The sequence below is a fragment of the Pleurodeles waltl genome, chromosome 11, assembly GCF_031143425.1.
Source record: "Pleurodeles waltl isolate 20211129_DDA chromosome 11, aPleWal1.hap1.20221129, whole genome shotgun sequence".
Taxonomy (NCBI): Eukaryota; Metazoa; Chordata; class Amphibia; order Caudata; family Salamandridae; genus Pleurodeles; species Pleurodeles waltl.
In genome coordinates this window covers 720,020,375-720,033,521 of record NC_090450.1, presented here as the reverse complement: position 1 = coordinate 720,033,521, position 13,147 = coordinate 720,020,375, and the positions used below count along the sequence as shown (strand labels likewise).

The following is a 13,147-nucleotide window of genomic DNA, read 5'->3' as shown; positions in this document are numbered from 1 at the left end:
GAAGATTTGACTTGGTGAAATGTATTATCAATTATTTATACCGTAAAAAGGGGTTTCACTCACTTAATTGTAACTTTTTGGGTACAGAATAGGAAACTCACATCCTTTTTACATATTGAGCGCATCACAAAAAATTTCTTCACTTTTTTCTAAACCTTTTTTCCGTAACAGCATAAGGGTAAAAACTTTCTGCTGAGTATCAGAGACAGTGGTTTCGGTCAAGAATCAAAAATGAAATTTAGTGAACCTAGATAACACTTACTATAACCATACAGATAAACAACAACCTTACTAATTTGAAATACTCAAGATCTAGTGTAATATAGGTCCATGATGAATGGGCTAAACAAAACTGACTTATTATATTGAATGAAAAGATTGTTGGACCACTTGGCGGTGACTGTGGAGGTAATACCCATCAATTTAGATTTAGTTTTTGTCCCAAGTCTTTAGTCACCTGCCACTCCCCAGTCACCCTCCCTTGGACTGATAATAGCCTAATCCCTTTTAGCCAGATTCCCCTGTTCGGCCTTTATCGAAGGCCAAACAGATTCCCCTCGATCCCTAAGCCTTTTTGCCAGTGGAATCAATTACAACCAGTTAAAAACAGCCTCCTAACCCATCCTATGCCCTCTGATTCTTTCTCTTCTTCAGTGGACTCTATGGCCTGCCATCTCTCCAACTGGACTATGTTGGAAAGTTACCCTTTTTTGGGTAGTCACCTCTAGGTTTTCATTTTTTTGGAACTCATCTGCTGGTAATCTTAAAATCTAACACAGGAACATTGCTTTGCACTCTATAGTGCATGGGTTCGCACCCCTAAAAGATGGCAAAACTGGTTTAAAGCCTGAATGGCACATTTAACTTTCCTAAAAGGCTACATTATTATAGTATATATGTTACAGATGTACACCCATGATATGGAAAGTTAAATGCACATATTGTGCCATCTACTACAGTGGCTGTGATAAACATGGCATCAGGCCTACCCTGTGTAGTCTGACAGAAGCAGCTTGAATGCTGCAATACAGACTAATTAAAATCACCCCTTTGACAGGTAAGGAAACCTGATTTCATATAATAAATAAGTCACTCCTAAGTGCACCTTGCTGCCAATAAGATACAGTGCAAAATACTTTAGAGTGGAACATGGGTAAGATTAGAAATTACATGTTTGAGGGGTGGATGGGGTCAGACGTGCAGATTCTTTTTAATGTTTAAGGGTATGTTGAAATGATCATCCTGTGTTCATGTGCTGGCCCACAGGGCCATGGATCGCTGTCAAAACTCAGTAAAATCTGTTTTGAAGAAAAAATGAGATGTTTTCACAGTGACTAAGCCCAAAACGTTGTTTTCACTGGTCAGCCTATAACTGGTGCATAGGAAAAGTCAAAGTATAGATTATACAATTAATCTCTAACTTTTGACCTACAGACTCCATTTCAGCATTTATGTTTATATTTAATAAAATTTCAATCTAATGGTGAAGTCACATTTTTAAGACATATTGTGGAAATGTGACTTTTAGAAAGTTACCATTAAAATGACTTAAATTGTTGGAGGCTAATTTGCATTAGCTCTCAGCAACTCCCAAACCTGTATTGTGTGTGAAAGGGGTGTAAAAACCTCTCCCAGTGCAGAGACATTAGCTCTGGAGTGGGGAGGTATTTTCCCCTGGCAGGATGACCAGGTGGAGTGGGCCCAGAAACATAATTAACTTTAAAGGGGCCTGCCCTGTCACAAGCAAGTGTTGAGTGACCATTTGAAAGTCCAAGCATTTGTTCCAGGCTGGCACCAACTCAGTAGGAGGAAAACTACCCAAAGAAACAGTTTTGAGTGACTACAGAGGATAGGATGGCTCACTACCGTGGTCACAACTCTGGATAGGCTCACAGACCTGCACTAGGGAGGAAGAGTTTCTCCATCTTGGATTTTGAGGGCAAGGTGTTCTGTGGAATTGTTTGTAGTAGGGCAATCAGGTACTGCTGAAAAACAAGTAGTGTTGCCCCCAGGAACTTTTACCCCATTTGTTAAGGAGTGCCCGGGTGTCACCTTCACCAACTTACTGGTGACAGGCATAAATGTGGCATTCTATGGTACCATCCTAAGAACACTTACTGGGCTTGCAGAAGATCAAAAGAGCACTGGACCGGCTCTCTGGGACCCTAGAGGAGCCCTGAAGGACTGGACCTACTCTTTCTGGTACCCAGGACAAACAAGTGTACTCCAAGGGTCTTGACTGAAAATGCCCAACTGACCAGGACCGGGACTAGACTTTGCTGTTGGCCTTTACCTGCCTCCAAGTTCCAGCAACTGATCTATGATGGGTGGCTCTAATTTTGTACATTCACATGGCTAGTCCACACACGAGGCTCACCAACAGCACTAATATCAATAAACTTGAGCTTGTGGCAACTGCACTATCTTAAGGTAACTCTTCCTGTCACCTTCCCTAGCCATAATTATTTCTTTTCCTTCTCATTATTAACATGTACAACCATCTTCCTTTCAACCGTATTCATTAGGTCTTTTTTCTTTCTTTGAGTACTCAAGGCTTGACAATACTTTATTTACTCACACTGTATGCAGCGAGTTTTACTTCCAAAATTTATAATTCAAATTGAGCTCCAGGAGAACCACTGTTGCAGTTTATATACACACATATACATACATACACACACACATATATATATATATATATATATATATACACATACACACAATTTCAGAAATGGCGTGGTCATGGGGGGTTTCCCTTCTCAAAAAAGGGACTGAAACTTAGAAACTTTGTCAACCTTTTTTGATTTTTAGACATGCACTGGGACCAATCTATTGCCCTACCACGTCTATTTCCCGATTAGCCTAAAAGTCGCACCTACGCCCCAGCCTACCACTCCCATAGACATCCATTGGCACTTTGTTCTTTTTGGCACTATTTTCACTTAATCCTTTAATAAATCTAATCTCCGTTTCCCCGGATTACATTTTTGTGGTTTTGGTCTTGTTTTGCTCATAAGGTTTTTATCTTCATTTTAAAATTGGTTGTGACAATTTTTGTATTTTGTATGATTTTTCTACTGGGTATGCACAGCTTAACTACTTTGTACACTGACTTTGATTTATGCCTGACTGCCTTGTCTCACATTACCAGGAATTGATCACAGATTTGCCCTCCCAACTCTACTCACTCAGCTGATACAAGGCGCTACTCACATCACCAACCACACTCTGGATCCCATCTTCTCCTCCAGCAACAAGGTTAAACTTAGCCAAATCACTCCATTCACATGGACGGACCACTCCATCGTCCATTTTCACATAACAGGGCCACCAACCACACCTACAGAGTCTAGCAACACCCCAAACCACTACTAGAAGAACGTTACAGAAACAGAATGGCTCAAAGCCCTCCAACTAAACTATCTTGGCCCACCAACGACCTCATCAATGACACAAATAACTTTAACAACTGGATCACCACCTCACCAGCGCCAATTCCCTGGAGTCCCTGAAAAACACCAAATCCAAAAGATCCAGCAAACAAGCTAGCTGGAACATCGCTGACCTCAGAGAGTCCCAAAAGAGTTTGCAATCAATTCGAAAGGAAATGGAAAATCACCCCAGGAACCGCTGCAAGAAACACCTACAAGGCCACACGCAGACACTATCACCATCAAGTCAAAGAGACCAAGAAAATGGCCTTGACCCAGAGAATTAAATCTATGTCCAACAACTGCAGAGAACTTTTCGCCTTTGTCAAGGAATTCACCAACCCAACAGCCACAACGAACACCATCATGCCTACATAATAGCTCTGAACCTACCTCTCTGGCTTCTCCCACAAACAAAATCACCAAGATCTACAGCAACTTCAAACCCCAGCCACCCGCCCCCCAACTGACCTTCCAAGCCTGCTAACCTCATCAACCAAAGACTACCAACTGACAGCAGGAAACCATCTATCTATAGAGGACACTGCAGCAATAATGAAGATAGTCCACTCAAGGGAGCCCACAGATCCATGGTCCCATCATATCTACAATATGGGAAGAGTCACGATCAGCGTTGCACTCACTTCAGTCATCAACACTTCCCTCAAGACAGCCACCTTCCCAGATAGCTGGAAACATGCTGTAGCCACAACCCTCCTCACAAAACCCTAAGTACTCAGCAATTACAACCAATCTCACGCTCCCCTTTCCAGCCAAAGTCATCAAGAAGACCATCAACTCTCTGACCACCTAGAATGCCACAAACTCCTGGACTCGCAATAAGGATTCCAAAACAATCACAGCACTGAAACAGCCCTCATCGATGCCATCGACAACATACGCACCATCCTCGACTGTGGACAGCTACCACCCTAATCCTCCTCATACTCTCTGCCACTTTTGACACCATTTCCCACCACACACTCATCGTCAGACTACATACAGTGGGAATACAAGGACCAGCACTGAAATGGATAGCTTTGTTCCTCTCTAAAAGTTACACAAGTCAGGCTCACGCCATTCACATCAGAACCCAAGGAGCTCATCATAGGGATCATCAATCAGCACCACATTTTTCAACATGTACCAGGTTCCTCTGGCTAACATAATCAGATCCCAAAAATTCAGCATCAATGCCTATGCCAACGACATGCAACTTATTTTTTCCCTTTCAGACAACACCATTACTTCCAAGACAAACTTCAAACAATGCATGACCAGTGTGGCCACCTTGTTGAAAGAAAACTGCCTCAAGCGCAACTCCGACAAAATTGAAGTGCTGATCTTCGTGAATAAGAACTCCACTTGGGTCTCCACCAGGAGGGGCCCCGAACTTGGACCTACACCCAACCCCAACTGACCATGCTAGGAACGTAGACCTCATCCTAGACATCTAGGTCAATGAATGAAGGTCAATGTCGTCACCTCCTCATGCAGTCCCAGGTCTATGTCGTCACCTCCTCATGCTTCCATATCCTCTGTATGTTACGTAAAATCTTCAAGTGGCTCCCACTGGACACCAGATGAACCACCATGCAAGGCATAATCACAAGAAGATTGGCTACGGAAATGGATTCTACGCCGGCATCCCAACCCATCTTCTTCACAGACTTCAAACCATACTAAACGTCGCTGCCAGACTCATCCTCAACATCCTGCACCTATACAACACCACTCCTCAGAGAGCCCCACTGGCTCCCCATCCAAAAGCGCTGCCAGTTTATCAAACTTCTCACACATGCATTCAAGTCAAAACATAACACAGGACCCGCATACCTCAATCACCAGCTACCCTTCAGGCAACTTTGCTCAGCATCACTCTCACCTGCGCACACACACCCGCCATCCACAGAAGAAGGTCTAACATTCTCCTACAATCTCCCCAAGGCAAATCAGGGACTCCTCCTCACTTCTTGAATTCTTAGGAAGCAGAAGATGCGGTTTTTCAACTAGTCTTTTTGCGGGACCATAGACCCTGGCTGTCTTCAGGCCCAGCCTCACCACATGCCAACTTTGAGCTACTCTGCCCCCGATACCCTCACGGGTGACAAGCAGCACTCTACAAATCCACCTTACATTACATTACAGATGAAGAAGGAACTATGCTGAGTCCACTTAACACTCAGAGAAGCACTCGGCGTTTATTTTGATTTTTTTTAAAGGATCTCAGAAGCTAAAGCTGCCTAATTCTCAAATATTATCTATAAAGCTTAAAACCTCTTGAAAGCTCATCCACTAAGGTGCAACCTTTCCAAATCTCCTGTGACAATCTACCACATTTCTTTACAGAAAAAAAATCAAAAGGATTTGTCAAACCTTTGAATGAGACACCTAATAAACTCCTCTCCCTTCTTCTGCTCCAAAGTTTATCAATTGTGCTCCTGTTTTTTCAGATAACTTTACTTCTCCTGTGTCTAAATTAAATATGGCTTCCCATTGGATCCATGAACTCCTAGAAATGTCCACTCTGCTCCTGGCCTATTCACCACTGCTCTTCTTGATCTCTGCAATGATTCATTAAAGCAAGCTGAAGTGCCACTGCCTGGAAATTAGCACTTGTTGTTAATCTTTTGTCCAAAAAAATGCAGAATCAATCTAAAGGAATAATTTCTGGCCCATTTCCCATCAAGATACTGGGAAAAAAAGACAAATCATAAAATTGCACAATTTTTGGAGTCCAATAACCTTCTGGATGAGAAGCAATCTGGCTTCACCCCCCCCCCCCCCCCAGCACTAAAACCACCTTGATATTGGGCAATCACCACCTGAATGAGACAAGTACCTTATCTGCCCTAATACTGTTGGCCCGGTCTGCAGCATTTAAAATGGTTGACCACCCTCTACTAATTGATTGATTTCTGGAAGTTAGGGCTCTAGATGAGATCCAGGAAAGGGCACAATCTTGAACCCTGAATTTAATAAAATCCTGTCTTCTGGATCATGTTCAGGCTGTTACCATGCTCCCATTTCAGTCAGATTTCAAGCCAATAGCACAGGTATAACCTCACAGCTCCTCCATGAGCCGGACCCTCTTTGACAAATCGATGTGTCCACTAGCACATCTTATGTGCTCTTTTCGACCCCATCCACTGAGCTACCCTGACAATACCCAATATCTTTTTTTCTGTTGATGTCACCTACATTCATGGATTGTTTCACACACATCACTAGGTGGATATCCCAATATTCTCTTAATATCAATACAGAAAAAAAACAGAAATCATGCTGACTCCTACTCAAAGATCCCAAATCTTATCTTGCTAAATCTATGGCTCCCAGACTTAGGCCCATTGCCCACCCATGCTAATCAGCACATAAGCTAGGATTTCTTAGGAGCCATGACCTCTCACTATTCACTCAAGTGAAAAAACTGGTCTCTGGTTCTTCTTTTTCTGAAATTTGAAGAAAACAAATTCCTCCACTACCTCGCCAAACCATCTTGCTCTGTATAGTCCAGTCAACCATACTTAAAAGACTTGACTACTGCAAGTCACTTTGTTAAGAATGCCTAGCCAACTCCAAAACACTGCTGATAGAATTGCACTATTTCTTCCCAAATGCTCATCTGCTACTGTAGCCCTAAACTCTCTCCATTGGCTTGCAATTAAAAAGCGAACTAAGTTTACAGCACTTTGCTTGGTCTTCAGAGCCACCCGAAATCATGACCCTCTATATCTTCAGAGAAAGCTCCCATTCTACAATCCAGGACTCCATGGTGGAGAGGAATTGGGCTAAAGACCACTGAAATAATTATTCATGGAAGTAGATTTGAAATGTGAACATTCATATTGCTACCTAGTTATGACATACTTCCCTTGTTTAAGTGTACTAGAGAAAAAGAACTCTGCAAATGTACAAATGTATCACTAAAAAAGTCTGTTCAGCAACTAAAAAAATAAAAATCGGTGAAATTAATGCACGTAATGAACAGTATATATTTTTAGTTTATCTCACTCTATACTTCAACAATGTAGAGACGGGCGCTGAGGACGGGGGCTGCAGTTCGTCTGCTCCCCGGGGCGTTGCTGATCCTGCCGATCGGGCAGAGGGGGAGCCGGCTACCACGGGCGCCTGGGAAACCACTGCTCCCCCAGGCACGTCGAGGAGGGGAGCGTCGGACGGCACCACACCTGGGTGAGGTGCTGTGGCCGGCTGGCTTGTTTCGGCAGCTGCGACCCCGCAGTCCGTGGGGTTGGGGGGTCCTGCCACCCCCCCACCCCCGGCTGGAGAAGGGATCCTTTAGGGGGCAGCCCTGTGGCCCATGTTGCCTAGCGCACCCCCCCTGCCTTTGCTTCAGCGGAGCGCCAGCCCACGCTGGAACCTGGCCGGAGGTGAGAGCTGACGACGAGGTGCAGGCGAGGGAGAAATGCTGAGGGCCCCGGTGACGGGCATTCGGGGGCTACGGCTCTTGCCCCATACCTGCAGGAGAGACACTGGGGGCCCCCAGGGGCCAATCTCAGGAGGGCGTGAGAGCCCATAAGGGGTGATGTACATTGTGCTGCGCCCTCCCCCCCAACTCTGGAGTGCGCTTTGAGAGATGGGGATCTCAGAGAGTTGTCCCTGCCTGGGAGTGAGTGCGTCCCATCCACAGCCGGAGGAAGAGAAGGCCACTTGCGGAGGAAGGAGAATGTTTTCCCTCGCAGGCCCTATCCTGCCACAGCTGGGGAACCTAGACAATGCGGGGATGGGGAAAGACAAAACCGCGAAGGCGACTGGTACATGTGCCATTACACAATACACCACCCCAAGACAATCTATGCAGCGCCTAACCCTGTGTGCCGGTGAAAATGAAGACGATCCCCCTGGGGGAGATACAGTGGAGCCCACAAAGGCGGACTTGATGAGCGCCATTCAAGGCCTCCATTCAGCGATAGAACAACAGATAGAGACTGTATCCACTGATCTCAATCTGCTGCGAGCAGACCTCCGCAAGCTCTCAGAGAAGGTCAACACTGCGGAAACCAATATAGGATCCCTACAGGGGGACATGGCATCACTGAAAAAGCAGATGACCGCCGTGCGCGCAGAGGTGGACGAGCTTGGCAGGCGGGCAGATGATGCAGAGGGCCACTCACACCGCAGCAACATCCGGGTGTTGTGGTTCCCAGAGAAATTGGAGGGGACCGCAACGGAGCGCTTTCTGGAAGATTGGATCAGACCAGAGATGAGACCCCGCGGCCTCTCAGAATTTTTTGTCAATGAGAGGGCGCACAGGGCTCTGGTGCCGCCTCTAGGGGCCCCTTTGAGGGCCATTATTGCAGTATTGCAAAGGTCCTCAACTATAGAGACAGAGACTGCACACTAACAGCGGCCTGGGAACAGCAAGTCCCACAATATGGGAACTGTACTATTGCCATATTCCCCGACTACACCAAAGAGGTGCAGGAACAGCGCAAATCCTTTCTGGCAGTGAAACAGAAATTAAAGGACATGGGGCTCACATATATGCTGCTACATCCTGCCAAACTGAAAGTCATCCACAATGGCAGGGCACACTTCTTCGAGGCACCACAAGAGGTGTGGGATTGGTTGGAAATTGGGGTCCCCGGTGCCGCAGGCCGCGGCCGGGAAGTCAAGAAAAGGAAAAAGACACAACACGAGTGGCCACGGGGAGCCCCCATTGATCCTGGTGATGGACCCCGCGGACGAGGAGCATCATCCACACACCAGACCCAACCAGAGGAGGATGACACCATGTACATGTCACAGGTGAGCAGGGTCCTGATGACGGCAGATGAGTCCTCCCTGGGGGCGTGTCTGCAGGAGGGCTGAGAGAAATAGTCCTGGACGAGTGGACTTGCCATATTGCAGCACTGTGGACTATGTAATGCAGAGATGACCAAGAGCGGACCAGGCGGTCGCACTGGACTGGCCTTCTCAGGGCTGGAGGAATTGTGAGCCACTGCATGGTAGGGTTGAAGGAAAGGGATGGGTGTAAAAGTGTGGTGAAGCACTACAGCAAGCAAATAGCAGGATGTCTTTGGGGGAGTAGCTCTAGTAGTGAGAAGGACCCAGTTGGACCGGTAAGGGGTGTGTCAGCGTCCAGACACTACAGGGGGTGGGCTCCGTTAGAAGTATGTTAGTGCTACGGTTATCCATGGGAGGGGGAAGGGGTTGGGGGCAGTTATGGTTCCGGTTCTTGACGTTTTACAGGTTGCTGTTTATTGCACACTATGGCTTGGAGGATAGGAGGGCACCCACAGTAGGGATACATGTAACACATGATACATAATGGCAGACTGAAACACTTATACACTTCTCACCTGGAATGTGAGGGGACTTGGCACAGCCACCAAACGATTTAGGGTGATGTCACTGCTTAAAGGCCGCGGAGCCAGCCTGTTTCCAAGAAATTCATCTGACCGACGCAGAAGCGCAGATATTGGCTAAAAAATTGAGGGGGCAGAACTATTCCTCTACTTTCTCGTAATTTGCTCTGGAGTGCATATATGGGTGGCCCCGGGGGGTCCCTTTTGCGCTGTGCTCGATGGAGGCAGATAAAGAAGGCAGATACATCCTGCTTAGAGGGACCTTAGATGGTGTCCCATTGGAAATATGTCATTCATATGCCCTGAGGTCCGACGACCCTACATTCTACCCCGCCATAACTAGTGAACTGTCCAGACACATGGGGCCTGATGCCTTTTGGGTGGGGGACTTCAATTGCATTATTGATGGGAACCTGAACAGGCAATGAAGACAGGAGACTAAGCTAAGAATGACCACAGACATGAAGACCACAATGTCACATCTTGGGTTCACGGGCATTTGGAGGGATACCCACCCAAACTCCAGGGAATACACGTGTTATTCGAACACTCACAGCAGGTTCAGTCGGCTCACTCGCATATTGCTCACTCAGCATGTTGCCCCTGGGGTGCAGCAGGTGTCTCACCTTACACAATACTTGTTGGATCACATCCCTGTGGTGTGTGTCTTTGTACGAAGGTAGCCTCCTTCTAGCCTTGTTACCCCCACTTTTGGCCTGTTTGTGAGTATATGTCAGGGTGTTTTTACTGTCTCACTGGGATCCTGCTAGCCAGGGCCCTGTGTTCATAGTGAAAACCCTATGTTGTCAGTGTGTTTGATATGTGTCACTAGGATCCTGCTAGCCAGGACCCCAGTGCTCATAATTTTGTGGCCTATATGTGTTCACTGTGTGGTGCCTAACTGTATCACTGAGGCTCTGCTAACCTGCTGCCAGAACCTCAGTGTTTATACTCTCTCTGCTTTTTAAAATTGTCACTGCAGGCTAGTGACTAATTTTACCAATTCTCATTGACACACTGGAACACCCTTATAATTCCCTTGTATATGGTACCTAGGTACCCAGGGTATTGGGGTTCCAGGAGATCACTATGGGCTGCAGCATTTCTTTTGCCACCCATAGGGAGCTCAGACAATTCTTACACAGGACTGCCACTGCAGCCTGAGTGAAATAACGTCCACGTTATTTCACAGCCATTTTTCACTGCACATAAGTAACTTATAAGTCACCTATATGTCTAACCCTCACTTAGTGAAGGTTAGGTGCCAAGTTACTTAGTGTGTGGGCACCCTGGCCCTAGCCAAGGTGCCCCCACATTGTTCAGGGCAAATTCCCCAGACTTGTGCGTGCGGGGACACCATTACACGCGTGCACTACATATAGGTTTCTACCTATATGTAGCATCACAATGGTAACTCCGAACATGGCCATGCAACATGTCTAGGATCATGGAATTGTCACCCCAATACCATTCTGGTATTGGGGGGACAATTCCATGCATCCCCGGGTCTCTAGCACAAAACCCGGGTACTGCCAAACTGCCGCTCCGGGGTGTCCACTGCAGCTGCTGCTGCTGACAACCCCTCAGACAGGATTCTGCCCCACTGGGGCCTGGACAGCCCAGTCCCAGGAAGGCAGAGCAAAGGATTTCCTCTGAGAGAGGATGTTACACCCTCTCCCTTTGGAAATAGGTGTGAAGGGCTGGGGAGGAGTAGCCTCCCCCAGCCTCTGGAAATGCTTTGATGGGCACAGATGGTGCCCATCTCTGCATAAGCCGTCTACACCGGTTCAGGGATTCCCCCAGCCCTGCTCTGGCACAAAACTGGACAAAGGAAAGGGGAGTGACCACTCCCCTGACCAGCACCTCCCAGGGGAGGTGCCCAGAGCTCCTCCAGTGTGTCCCAGACCTCTGCCATCTTGGATTCAGAGGTGCTGGGGCACAATGGACAGCTCTGAGTGGCCAGTGCCAGCAGGTGACGACAGAGACCCCTCCTGATAGGTGCTTACTTACCTCTTTCAGTAGCCAAGCCTCCTTTCTCAGTAGCCAAACCTCCTTTTCTGGCTATTTAGGGTCTCTCCTCTGGGCTATTCCTCAGATAACGAATGCAAGAGCTCACCAGAGTTCCTCTGCACGTCCCACTTCGACTTCTGCCAAGCATCGACCGCCGACTGCTCCAGGACACCTGCAAAACCACAACAAAGTAGCAAGACGACTACCAGCAACATTGTAGCACCTCATCCTGCCCGCTTTCTCAACTGTTTCCTGGTGGTGCATGCTCTGAGGGATGTCTGCCTTCACCCTGCACTGGAAGCCAAGAAGAAATCTCCTGTGGGTCGATGGAATCTTCCCCATGCCAATGCAGGCACCAAACCTTTGCATCACCAGTCCTCTGGGTCCCCTCTCATCCTGACGAGCGTGGTCCCTGGAACACAGGAGCTGGGTTGAAGTGTCTCCCACAGTCCAATGGCCCTTCTGTCCAAATTTGGTGGAGTTAAGTCCTTGCCTCCCCACCCCAGACAGTAATCCTGTGTACTGCGTGATCTGCAGATGCTCTGGCTTCTGTACACTTTTCCAAGGATTCCTTTGTGCACAGCCTAGCCTGGGTCCCCAGCACTCCGTCATGCATTTCCCAACTCGCTGAGTTGGACTCGGACCTCGTGGGACCCTCCTTTGTGACTCTGAGCCGACCGCTGTCCTCAGATCTTCTAAGTGCCTGTTCTGGTACCTCTGCGGGTGCTGCCTGCTTCTGCGTTGCTGAGCACCCCCTCTGTCTCCTCCTCCAAGGGGCGACATCCTGGTCCTTCCTGGTCCCCAGCAGCACCCAAAATTCTCAACCGCTACTCTTGCAGATAGCAAGGCTTGTTTGCAGTATTTCTACATGGAAACGCTTCTTCAACCTCCAGCACACCGTGGGACATCTTCTGACCAAAGGAGAAGTTCCTGGCACCTTCCGTTGTTGCAGAATCTTCGACTTCTTCCACCCAGAGGCAGCCCTTTTGCACCTTCATCCAGGGTTTAGTGGGCTCCTGCCCCCCCCCCGGACACTTGCGAGACTCTTGGACTTGGTCCCCTTCATTTACAGGTCCTCAGGTCCAGAAATCCGTCTTCAGTGTTTTGCTGGTGTTTGTGGTTCTTGCAGAATCCCGTATCACGACTATTCTGTCTTTCTGGGGTAGTAGGGTAACTTTACTCATACTTTTCAGGGTCTTGGGGCGGGGTATCTTGGACACCCTTAGTGTTTTCTCACAGTCCCAGCAACCCTCTACAACCTTCCATAGGTCTGGGGTCCATTCGTGATTCGCATTCCACTTTTGGAGTATATGGTTTGTGTTGCCCCTAGACCTATGTCTACCTATTGCATCCTATTGTGATTCTACATTGTTTGCA

General features: G+C 47.5%; 1 protein-coding gene across 2 annotated transcripts in view; it reads right to left on the bottom strand.

The window, feature by feature from the left end:
• ANKRD39 (ankyrin repeat domain 39) overlaps positions 1-13,147 on the bottom strand; it is a 90,903-nt gene that overhangs the window by 53,362 nt on the left and 24,394 nt on the right. The window lies entirely within an intron of this gene.